Source organism: Saimiri boliviensis, chromosome X (genome assembly GCF_048565385.1).
Source record: "Saimiri boliviensis isolate mSaiBol1 chromosome X, mSaiBol1.pri, whole genome shotgun sequence".
Lineage (NCBI taxonomy): Eukaryota > Metazoa > Chordata > Mammalia > Primates > Cebidae > Saimiri > Saimiri boliviensis.
Window position 1 is genome coordinate 63,333,506 of NC_133470.1, and position 13,314 is coordinate 63,346,819.

Below are 13,314 nucleotides of genomic sequence, written 5' to 3' on the forward strand. Positions count from 1 at the left end.
CACACATAGCAGTGTGGTTTGCTGCCTTCCTTCCCCTCACCTGTATCTGTCATTTCTCCCCTTGCTATCTCTTCCCACCTCCCCACCTCCCCACCTCCCTGTCCCTCCCCCATTTCCCCCCAACGGACCCCAGCGCGTAGTGCTCCCCTCCCTGTGTCCATGTGTTCTCATTGTTCAACACCCGCCTATGAGTGAGAACATGTGGTGTTTGATTTTCTGTTCTTGTGTCAGTTTGCTGAGAATGATGGTTTCCAGGTTCATCCATGTCCCTACAAAGGATGCAAACTCATCGTTTTTGATGGCTGCGTAATATTCCATGGTGTATATGTACCACATTTTCCCTATCCAGTCTATCATTGATGGGCATTTGGGTTGGCTCCAGGTCTTTGCTATTGTAAACAGTGCTGCAATGAACATTTGTGATGCACAAGTTTTAACAGTCGAATTGACCAAGCAGAAGAAAGGATATCAGAGGGTGAAGACCAACTCAATGAAATAAAATGAGAAGACAAGATTAGAGAGAAAAGGGTAAAAAGGAATGAGCAAAGTCTCCAAGAAATGTGGGACTATGTGAAAAGACCTAATCTACGTTTGATAGGTGTACCTTAATGTGATGAAGAGAATGAATCCAAGCTGGAAAATATTCTTCAGGATATTATTCAGGAAAATGTTCCCAATCTAGCAAGGTAGGACAATATTCAACTCCAGGTAATACAGAGAACACCACAAAGATATTCCTCAAGAAGAGCAACCCTAAGGTACATAATCGTCAGATTCACCAGGGTTGAAATGAAGGAGAAAATGCTAAGGGCAGTTAGAGAGAAAGGTCAGGTTACCCACAAAGGGAAGCCTATCAGACTCACAGCAGGTCTCTCAGCAGAAACGCTACAAACCAGAAGAGAGTGGGGGCCAATATTCAACATCCTTAAAGAAAAGAACTTTCAACCCAGAATTTCATATCCAGCCAAACTAAGCTTCATAAGTGAAGGAAAAATAAAATATTTTGTGGACAAGCAAGTACTCAGAGATTTCATCTCCACCAGGCCTGCTTTATAAGAGCTTCTGAAAGAAGCATTGCACATAGAAAGGAACAACCAGTATCAGCCATTCCAAAAATACACCAAAAGGTAAAGAGCATCAACATAATGAAGAATCTACATCAACTAATTGGCAAAACAGCCAGCTAGCATTAAATGTCAGTATTAAACTCACATATATTAATATTAATCCTAAAGTTAAATCGACTAAATGCCCCAATCAAAAGACACAGACAGGCAAATTGGATAAAAAGCCAAAACCCATCAGTATGCTGCATCCAGACCCATCTCACATGCAAAAATACACAAAGACTCAAAACAAAGGGATGGAGGAAGATTTACCAATCAAATGGAGAGCAAAAATAAATAAATAAATAAAAATAAAAAGCAGGAGTTGCAGTTCTCACCTCTGATAAAATAGACTTTGAAGCAACAAAGATCAAAAGAGGCAAAGAAGGACATTACATAATGGTAAAAGGATCAATGCAACAAGAAGAGCTAACGATCCTAAATATATACGCACCCAATACAGGAGCACCCAGATACATAAGACAAGTTCTTAATGACTTATAAAGAGACTTAGACTCCCACACAATAATAGTGGGAGACTTTAACATCACATTGTTAATATTAGACAGATCAATGAGACAGAAAATTAACAAGGATATCCAGGACTTGAACTCAGACCTGGAACAAGCAAACTTAATAAACACTTACAGCACTCTCCACCCCAAATCCACAAAACATACATTCTTCTCAGTACCACATCACACCTACTCTAAAAGTGACTACATAATTGGAAGTAAATCACTCCTCAGTAATTGCATAGCATTTCACAGGTTTAAATGAAATACTGGTTGGCTCCTTGTTTCTTATTTTCCTCCCTTATTCCTTCCTGTCTCCATTGTTAAGCATGATTATTGGCATAAAAGAGGTTTTTAATACCTATTTTTAGACTGCATTCTAGCCTGGGCAATAAAGCAAGACTCCCATTCTCTCTCCCTCTTTCTCTTCCTCTTTCTCTCTTTCATTCTTTTCCTTCCTTCCTTCCTTCCTTCCTTCCTTTCTTTCTTTCTTTCTTTCTTTCTTTCTTTCTTTCTTTCTTTCTTTCTTTCTTTTCTTTCTTTCTTTCTTTCTTTCTTTCTTTCTTTCTTTCTTTCTTTCTTTCTTTCTTTCTTTCTTCCTTTTTTTCTTTCTTTTTTCCCTAAAAACAAAACAAAACAAAACAAAACAAACAAAAAATAAGTGTTGGGGAGGATGTATAGAAATTGAAATCTTCATGTGTTGCTTGTAGGAATGTAAAATGGGCTAGCTGTTTAGGAAAACATTTTGGCATTTCCTTAAAATATTAAACATAAAGTTACCACCATATGATCTAGCATTTCCACTGCTGGGTATATATCCAAAAGAAAAATCTGTGTACCCAAGAGATATGTGCACTCCGATGTTTGTTGCAGCACTATACACAATTAGCTAAGACATGGAATCAACCTAAATACCCATCAACAGGTGAATGGATAAAGAAAATGTGATAACATATACACAATGAAATATTATTCAGCCATAAAAAGAATGAAATCCTGTCACTTGCCACAACATGAGTAGAACTGGAAGTCATTATATTAAGTGTAATAAGCCAGGCACAGAAAGACAAATGTTGCATGTTCTCATTCATATAGAGGCACTAAAAAGGTTGATTGATCTCATGAAGGGTAGACAGTAGAATGATGGTTACCAGAGGCTAGGAAGGGTAATGGGGAGTAGGGAGTAAAGAGGGGTTGGCTAATGGTTACAAAAATATAGTTAGATAGAAGGAATAAGATCTATTATTTGGTAGCACAATAGAGTGCCTATAGTTTAAAAAATATATTGTCTGTTTCAGAATAACTAGAAGAATGGAATTAGAATGTTCTTAACACAAAGAAATGATAAATGTTTAAGGTGACGGATATCCCAGTTACCTTGATTTTATCATTACAGATTGTATGCTTACATGAAAATATCACATTACCCCATGAATAGTGGAACTATTATGTATCCGTAAAAATTAAATTAAAAATTTAAAAAATTGAAGTACCATATAATCCAACAATTCTGCTGCTAGGTATATAACCAAGACAAATAAAAATATACATCGAATTTTTTTTGTTTTTCTTTTATTCTTAAATATACATCTAATTTAAAAACTTGTACCCATAGCAGCATTAGTCATAATAGCGAAAAAGTAGAAACAACTGAATTGCCCATGAATTTGTAAGTGCATAAACAAAATGTGGTTCAGTATTCCATACAATGGGTATTATTCAGCCATTGAAAGAAATTTGTTGCTGATACATGCTATGATATAGATGAACCTTGAAAACATTATGCTAAGTGAAAAAACCCAGTCAAAACATGATACAGTCCACTTATATGAAATATCTAGAACATGTACATTTATAGAAACAGAAAGTGGATTAGTATTTGCCAAGGTCTGGGAGAGGGTGATGGGGAGATTGTGGTGGTAGAGATACCTAAAGGGCACATGTTTCTTTCCGGGTGATGACAATGTTCTAAAATTGATCGTGGTAATGGTTATACAATTCTGTGAATTTACTAAAAACCATTGAATTGTATACTTTAGTTGAGTTAATTGTGTGGCAAATAAATTTTGCCTCAATAAAGCTATTTTTCTAAGTTTAACAGAATAGAACGTGATCTTTGAGTTGAGCCCTGAAAGATAATCTAATAATCGAAAAGTAGAGAAAGGTATTTCAAGCTGATGGAACAGCATGAACAATGGTTTGGAGGCTTGAAATGTGAATGATATGGTGTGAATGAAGGTTTGTGTGGGTAGTTCAGGTAAGAGTTGGGTGGGAAAAGATGATCCTGGGAAACTTGCCCAGGAACTTGAATGGCATGCCCAGGAGTTTGGATCTAATCTCACCAGAACTATGAGGATTCATGAGTAGTTTCTGGGATAGGGACTGACAAAGTCAGATTTCCATGTCATGGAGCACACTTAACAACAAGCAGTCTGTAGAACATATGGAAGGAGACAAGAATACCTTTTGTAAAAGTGTAGAATTTTGTGTGTTATGTAGTCTACAAAGGCTCTTCCTGGGGATTTTCTTAATTGTCTTTTCTGAGCTGCCTCCCTCAGGGCTTTGTTCCTACAAGGCCTTACCTATACTAGGATTTTATTTTTGGAAAATGGAATGTGCACAGCCTTCAAGCTCCAAAAGAATTACCCAGAGGTGCCATTATTGTTTCTAAGGCATACTTTGGGTTGGGAGTGCTAGGAGCCTACAAGGTAAACTTCAAACCAATCCTAGATGTGGCCACAAAGTCTAGGTTATGGGTCTTGACCTGCTTTTCGCATATCCCCAAATCCACCCCAATGCACATATTAATTTGGGATATTCTCTTTGTTTTAGAAGCCCCCCTTTGCCTTAGACCCCAACTTCCAGCTCTACCTCTAATCTGCTGTGTAGCCTAGGTCAAGTTTCTTACTCTTCTGGGTCTTGCTTTCTTTGTCCATATCATGAAGGATTCTGGAAAGATTATGTCTAAGGCCCCTTACCACTTTTCAGCTTAGCTTTCTCTAGATGGAGCTGAGCCTATATGGGCAGAGAAAGTGCAGAAAGGTAGAAAAAGGCAGGAAGGGCTGGATGTGGTGGCTTACACCTATAATCCCAGCACTTTGGGAGGTTGAGGCAAACGGATCATGAGGTCAGGAGATTGAGACCATCCTGGCTAACATGGTGAAACCTGTCTCTACTAAAAACACAAAAAATTAGCCAGGTGTAGTAGCACATGCCTGTAGTCCCAGCTACTCAGAAGGCTGAGGCAGGAGAATCGCTTGAATCCAGGAGGCGGAGATTGCAGTGAGCCGAGATCACACCACTGCACTCCAGCCTGAGCAACAGAGTGAGACTCCATCAGAAAAGAAAAGAAAAGAAAAACGAAACAAAACAAAACAAAACAAAAAGGTAGGAAGATGGAGGAGAGGGATAGGCCTTATACCTCTATCTTTGGCTGAGAACTATTTGGGTTTATGGTGACATAGTTCAGTCTAGGAAGGATGGGGGCTGTCCCCAAGTCAAACATGCTCACCTTAACCTGGCATCTGACCCTGGGAGTTTCCACTTCTGAATCCAAAATGCACTTCGTATTTTCCAATGTTTTCTGTATCCCCAAATCTCAGGAGAGCATGTTGCCCAAGAGAGTATAACGGTTTGGGTAAAATAGGAACCCATAGGAAGCATGTCTTTTATTAACAACCTAAACGGTCCACTAAACAATGGCTCTAAGACCAAAAGGGAACTGGAGCTGAGGCTTGACTAAACTACAGTATCATTGCTCTGGTCCCTTTGACCTGTTTGGTTTTTTTGTTTGTTTGTTTGTTTGTTTGTTTTTCAGATGGAGGCTCACTCTGTGGCCCAGGCTGGAGTGTAGTGGTGTGATGTCCATTCGCTGCAACCTCCACCTCCCAGGTTCAAGAGATTCTCCTGCCTCAGCCTCCCGAGTAGCTGGGACTACAGGCACATTCCACCACGCCTGGTTAATTTTTGGTATTGTTAGTAGAGATGGGGTTTCACCATATTAGCCAGGATGGTCTCAATCTCTGGACCTCTTGGTCTGCCTGCCTTGGCCTCCCAAAGTGCTGGGATTACAGGTGTGAACCACTGTGCCCAGCCCTTCGCCTGTCTTTAAAGGGTTTCTGGGTTCCTGTCCATACTTCACAGAGGCTCTATTACTGGAGAGAAATGACCCAGAGAAGAAGGCCTACAATGTCCACAAAATGGCCATGGCTTGGAAGCTGATATAGCAGTGCTACAAAAACTGGGAAGTCAAGTTTGGAGGCAGCAAGTGAGGTGAAACAGGAAAGAGATCAGGGATTCCTTGGGGGCACCCACAGAGTTAATGGGAGCTTAATGATCATCTACTTCAGCAACTTCTAGCTAAGAGGAATAGTAGGTAGTAAAGTGGGAGTGGAGGGAAGAAGAGAGGTCTTTGAGTGAAACGAAAACCCTCCAAGAAACTCTAGGTTGACCCAGGATAAGGTGGCATGTGGCACAAGCTCACTTAACTGCAAAAGTTTCTTTGTGGCTATAACTGTCATTATCTTTTACTAATCAGAAGTTCTGATTGGCAGTTATGCCTTTGGCCAGTAAGGTGAGGAAATGAATTATCATGTAATCAATATATTTACTGGTAAACACATCTTTCAAAACACACGTCCCAGTAGGATAAATATTTTGAAGGGTGAAAAACTGGGGAATTGCTGATAAACGCAAACATTTCATTTTAGTCATGAGGAAATTAAGACCCAAGGAGGAGAAGTAACTTTTCTGTTGTCACCCAATGAATGATCTTGTCTATCCTGGAGTCCAGGTCTCTTAACCAACAGCAAGAACTCTTTTTCCTCTACTCTACTCCGGGCCTGCTTATTCTCCTACAATAAAGTACGTGCTCAAGAAAGGTTTGTTGAATTGAACAAAACTTACCAATTTTGCCAGGAAAGTGTCTAGCTCCATTGGTTCTGTGGCCATAAAGTGATCTGGGTTGGCAGAACCAGACCAAAAATATCAGAGCCTTGACTGAAAGTCTAAAATCTCTCTAGGGCCACATCACTAAGTATTGAGTATTGTGACAAAGCCATGGGCTTTTGGACCAAGACTGGTAAATTAATTCAGGGAAATGCAATATTGTTTTTACCAGACACAAAACAGCAACTTTGTGGTGAGGAAAGTCACAGAGACTGAGAGCCCTGGAAGAACCATGGGTTTGCAGCAGAGCCCAGACAAAAATCTATTTTGCCTCCTAATCAGTGGGTTCTGCATCAATGGGTTCAACCAACAGCAGATAGAAAATGTTTGAAAAAAAATGGATGACTGTCTGTGCTAAACAGGTATAGACTTTTTTCTTGTCATTACTCCTTAAATAATATACTATAACAATTATTTGCAAGCATTTACATTATATTAGTTATCATAAGTAATCTAGAATTATCTAAAGTTTATGAGAGGATGTGTATAGGTTATATGCAAATACTACACCATTTTTTAAATAAAGGTCATGAGGCATGCGCATCTGTGGATTTTGCTATCCACAAGGGGTCCTGGAACTAATCTCCCATGTGTATTGAGGGATGGCTATTCTCCCAAAGTAAAGTAGGTGCTCAAGAAAGGTCAGAGGAATGACAAGTAGGGAGTCAGGAAAGGGGGTGGAGAATGCTGTAGCCTGAGCAGCTGTTTGGCTTTCATAGCTTTTCAGAAGCCAGGTCTAGAAAAAGCTCATAAAGACAATAAAAGTAAAAAATTCACACCAGCCACAAGCACCAGAGCTTTGAAGCATTGGTGGGAGAGTATGGAGTCTGAATCCACCGCCCATCCGGACTCCTGAAACCCTGGGGGCCTGGGATGGAGCCTGCCCACTTCTTTCTAGGCTTTCCCCAAGAATGATGCTTCCTGCTGGGCTTGCAGTTCTCTTGGTTCACTTCTCTTCTCTCCTTGGAGGAGAAGAGAATTGACCAGCCCTCTCCCACCGGATAAGGACATCTTGTTCTTTCTGATCTAGGAGAGCAAAACAGTTCTCATTCCCTGGGGGCTGGGAGGGTCACAGAGGGGAAGTTCTGATGTTTGTAAGCAAATCAGTCAGCCACAGGGGCTCCTGGTCCCCATATCCTCCACCACCTCCCCCTTCTGTCCCCTCCCTCACAGGGCCAATTTACTACTTTGTTCATCGCCCAGAGGCTAGCAGCAAGCAAAGAACAATGCATCCCATTTCCCTGGAACTGTCACCCCAATATAGGGTTGGTTGTGGAAGAAAAGCAGCATGCTTCTTACTGGGCCTCTCTCCAACCCTCTCCAGCTCTTTCCTGCCTTCCAGTGGGGACTGCCCTGGTGCGCAAACATTGTCTCCAACCCACAAAATGGACTGAGACCACCCCCAGCTCCTTGGGCAGCCTAAAATGGCAAAATATTGTTCAAGCTGGCCTTGAGGCCCAAGGGAAGAGTCTGAAGAGTGGACAAGAGCAGCAAGAACCTGATTGACTCATCAGGTTGTAGCAGCTGATGAGCCAATGCTTTCTGAGGGGTTCTGCCCCTGCCTTTCTCTGCAGTAGTTCATTGTCAAGGACACTTGCAGGAACTCTAGAGCCCAGAACAAAGCTTTTGTGTTTGGTTCCCCATTTTAGTCTTCTCCTTTCCATACTGTGGCAAAATCTCAAGCCACATTCTCCTCATGGCCTGAAGAGTCATCCTTGGTTTCCAAATAGCCCGGTGAAGCCTTTTAAAATTTTATTAAAGAAATATAAAATAAAATAAGAGGGAAATACAAGTATGGCCATTTCCTTGGGGAGGCCCAGAAGGAAGACATTAGATGGATCTCATATGCTGTTTCATTAACACAGTTTGTCACACCATGCAATTTCTCTCTGAACCCCTTTCCCGAAAGGACAGCTGTTTGCTAGCCATAGGCCAGCCCAGCACTGGAGATGGGAGTCCTCTGTGTTGCCATGCTCCCTGGCTTCATGGAGGAGCAATAGGTCTGTTGTTTTGTTTTGTTTTGTTTTGTAGAGATGGAATCTTGCTATGTTTCCCAGGCTGGTCTCAAACTCCTGGCCTCAAGTGATCCTCCCACCTCAGCCTCCCAAAGTGCTGGAATTACAGGCATGAGCAACTGCACCCAGCCTAGGTCTGAAAGTGAATATTTTATGGTTGTCTCTCTTGACCACTCATGTATTTCCAGTCTTCCCTAGCTGGGTGAAGACTCTAGCCTTTGTCTAGGCCAGTAGGTTTAAAAGGAAATTAATACCATCTTTATTTGGTATTATATTTAGTGGTTTGTTTTAGTAAATATAAAATATTTACAAAGCTTTTGCCGCTCAGTCTCCCACAAGAAAACTTTTATATAAGTCTTAAGTTTTTCGCCTGTAATTCTTCCTACACAGGCTTTCAGAAACCTATTCACAATGCTTGGGGAGGTGCAACTGTAGGATCAACATTGTGTAATAACATCAAAGGATATAAAATATCAACAACAACAAAAACTGCCAAAAAAATAGCTTGAGTACAAAGAGACACACAAATGCAACATTTCCCAAGTCAGTTTCTGCTGGAAACATTTTGAAAATGGAAGTCATTAGTTAAACTTTAAAAATACTTGTAAACAACTTGTACATTAATGTTCAGAACAGCTTTATTTATAACAGCCCTAAACTGTAAACAACTCAACTGTCCATCAACAGATAATTGGAGAAGACAAACTGTGGTATATCAACACAATGTAATAGTACTTAACAATACAAAGGAATGAAATACTGATACATACCTAATTCTGAGTCTCAAAATAATTATGCTAAGTGAAAGAATCTCTAGACAAAAAAGTAAATACTGTATAATTCCACTTACATATAATTCTAAAAATGCTAGTTAATCTATAGTTACAGAAAATGAATCGGTGGTTGCTGGGGGATGGTAGTGGAGGGAGAGATGAACTAAAAAAGGGCATGAAGAAACTTGTGAGGATGATGGACATGTTCATTATCTAGATTATGGCAATGATTTCATGAATGTACACATTTGTCAAAATATACCAAATAATGCACGTTAAATATGTGCAATTTATTGTGCATCAGTTATACCCTAATAAGATCCAAAACATAATCCGATTTAGAGCAAAAAAATATTAATTCTAGATGCTATTGAACTAACTCAATATTCATTTTCAACTCTCTTCTCTGTTTCTGCCATCATTACAAAAGCTATAAAAACTACACTCTTATTTTTTCAGACTCATTTGCAGCTAGAAGTTAGGAAGTTAAAACCTTTTGGTCAGGTGTGGTGGCTCACGCCTGTAATCCCAGCACTTTGGGAGGCCAAGGCAGGGGATCACGAGGTCAGGAGCTCAAGACCAGACTGGCCAACATGGTGAAACTCCATCTCTACTAAAAAATACAAAAATTAGCTGGGCATGGTGGCTCGTGCCTGTAATTCCAGCTACTTAGGAGGCTGAGGTAGGAGAATTGCTTGAACTGGAACCCGGGAGGCGGAGGTTGCAGTGAGCTGAGATAGTGCTGCTGCACTGCAACCTGCACTACAGAGCGAGCCTCCATCTCACAAAAAAAAAAAAAAAAAAAAGAAATGTAAAACCTTTCTAAATCCATGGAACCCCCTTTCCATTCCAATTACAATTTTACACTGAAGTGCATTGCATAAATAATATAAAAGTAGGAATGCTCTGGTGTGATGGAGGTACTTGTCAGCCTACTGGAAATTCCACTGATACATTTTTTTTCTCATTTATTTTGTCCCCATCCATCTTCTCCCTCTGCAGTAGTCCCTGGGGAAATCTGAAAAATCTCTAGAGTTGTGCCTATCTCTTCTTAACCAGGGTAGCTACTTTTTCACTATCCTAAAAGATGATAGAGTCCAGGCCCCTCATTTTATAAGTGGGTAAGTTGAGCCACAAAGAAATGAAGAGACCTGCATGTGTTCTCACAAGAAAGAAGCAGAAGTTGGTGGCCCAAGTGTTTTGGGCTTCTCAGGCCAGATCCCCTCATTGAGTCTGTGGGGAGTGTTTCTGAAGGGCTTTTATTTTGATAGGATTTTTGCTTCAGTTTTTTCACAGATGTCTTGAGCCCCCTAATGAATTTCTGCTACACTAGTCATAAGTACTATTTCTCTGTCCTGTTGAGTTCTGTTTCCCTTTGGTCATGGTCTCCCAGGCCTGCGAACCTTCCCCCTACCTTCTAAGGAGAAGCCCATTATCCAAAGATCTATAGAAGGCTCAGTACAAAAGTTATGAGATGCTGGGTAAGAACACCAAACCATAACCACAAGCTCTGGGTAAAACACTAGCAATCAGGAGGCTACTCGAGAAACAAATACTTCAGATCCACTGCTAATGAAGAGAACCTCAAACCCCAAAGGAGCTTGGGAACTAGAAAGCACAAAGGGCCTTAATTCCTGTTGTTCTCTGGATGCCGGCAAGGGCTCTACCCAAACTCCGAGGGGCGTCTCATGACCCTCCTCAAAGACACTGAGCAAACAGAGATGGGGTTTCTGCAACTAGAAGGAAGAAGAAGAAGGACGAGGGAGTTCAGTGGGAGGAGCAGCTATTAAGGAGCTGGCCTGGACTGGGCTGAAAGGCTCAGGAGGAGACACTCCAATAAAATAGGAGAGAGTGGTGGCCACAGCAGGGCACAGGGTTAGATTTAAGGGATTCAGGGCTTTGCGACAAAGCATACTGGCCTCTCTAGATGGGGCTGGAGATGGGATTAAGCCAGAATTCCTCCTAGGAGGAGTTGTAAGTGATTAAGTTTCAAATCTCTGGAGTGGGTTTCCGGTAACACAAAGCTAAGAGCTGGAATGCCTTTCATCCTTTCAATTTTTAAAATTTGGTAATGATACCAGAGCCACTGATCCTCTGTTCCCTACATCTGTATCTGCTGTTTAGTGGCAGACCCATCCCAGGCAAAGGAGAAAGGTAAAGAAGACTGTAACTCCAAAAAAGAGCCTTCTTGCAAAAGTAGGTCACCATGTGTGTTGCCTAGCACTGCGTGTGAGGGAACCGCCAAGCAGAGCTGGAAATAAGCTGTACAGAGATGTCTTTCTTTCACCCTCTCTCTCCCTTTGCTTCTCTCCTTCTCTCCAATTCTTCCTCTCTTCCTCTTCCTCTCCCTCTTTCCCTCTTTTTCACAGACAGACATACACTCTCTCTCTCTCTCTTTCTCTCCTTTTCTAACACACCAACGTCCATTAGGAGAACTTTAACACTACAAGTTCTGAGCAATGGAACTGAGGAAACAGAAAAAGTGGTAGCCACAAAAAATAAGAGCTGAGGTTAAGAAAGGGAAGGTTACAGAGAGTACAGGGACTTGTCCAATATGACACGGTTTGTCAGTGGCAAACCTGGAGCTAGATTTCTCTGACTCTCAGTCCAAAATGGAGAACAGGAGAAAATCAGTACCTCTTGGGCAATACTGAAATTAGATTAAAGAAAGATCTTCCATAAGAAGGCAGGTAAGACACTGAGTTGGAACATTAAAGAAAATAAACTTATTTGTCTGAGATATTGATCCAGAATAAAGCAGGACAATAAATTTGTATTACTCATGAAGACTTTCCAATGTTTAGAAACCTGCTGAATGTTTTCAAAAGGTGGCCCAAGGCTAGACCCTGGGTACAGGCCAGACTCTAGGCCAATACATTTGATTTCATGTTGGTCAGAATTTGTGTTTGTCGGGGACCTCAGAGAAGTAGACAATAAAATGGGATTACATATACAGGAATTTATTAAGAGAAATTAGAGCAGATAGGAGGAAGTCTGAGAAGGCTAGGAAAGACGTGAGACTGCAACGTAAGTCTGACCCTGAGTGAAAGAGAGGATGAGGAAAGGTTGGATGGAAGCTTGCTAGTCTGACCTGTACTCTAAGATTTGGCAACCCCATCATGGATTAACGAAACCAAGGTCAGTTGGCAGTCAGAGAAGTTCTGTGTCTCCCAAGAACAGGCCCACCTTAGTATCTTGGCCATGTAGCAGGTGTGACCTCAGCACAAATGCTGGGATGATTTCAGAGTGCAGCAGTCAAGACCTTTGGTCAATTATGCTCCCTATAGTTGGAGGTCTTCCAGGAACATTCTTGTGGGTAACACAGAACTCCGTCTTTAGCTTCTACTGTATTACTTCTTTTCCCAGATGCAGTTGCCTTCCCCATACCCACAGGGACCTTTAGTCTTTAAAAAGGAGAACAGAATAGGACAGGGACCAGCAAGGCTTTGCTTGAAGCATTGAAGTCAAACCACCTTGAGTCTTGGCTCGTTCCTTCCATGGCCCTGACATCCCAGTACTTGTTCTGTTATGAGCTAATATGCTCATGCCACCCATGCTGGTTGTTGACTGAAGTCATTATACTACAGAAACCCTTGCAGGTACCCTGAATGTATGGACCCTTATGTACTCCAGACATTCCTTATCTTTTCTATCTTCCTAATCACCTGAGTCTGGAGAATGGCCAACGGGGTGGGGTAGGAGTTACAGAGAGTGTCAGATGCAACTGTTTTCTTTTAACAGTGGGTGTCACTATTGGGACTAGGGTAGGGAAAGGTTAGGAAACTAACATTTTCTTGAGCACCTCTTCTTTGTATGCTTACCCTGCATTACTACACACAACTGTACTGATAGGTATTAAGTATACCTGCTTGATGATTGAGAAAACAGAATGTATGTAAGCCACTTGCCCACAGTCACACAGTTCTAACTGGCAGAACCCCAGAATTCGCAATGAACA

At 41.2% G+C, this 13,314-nt stretch overlaps 1 protein-coding gene across 2 annotated transcripts in view; it reads right to left on the reverse strand.

Moving 5' to 3' along the window:
* Window positions 1–13,314, reverse strand: part of SLC16A2 (solute carrier family 16 member 2) — a 109,999-nt gene that overhangs the window by 60,384 nt on the left and 36,301 nt on the right. The window lies entirely within an intron of this gene.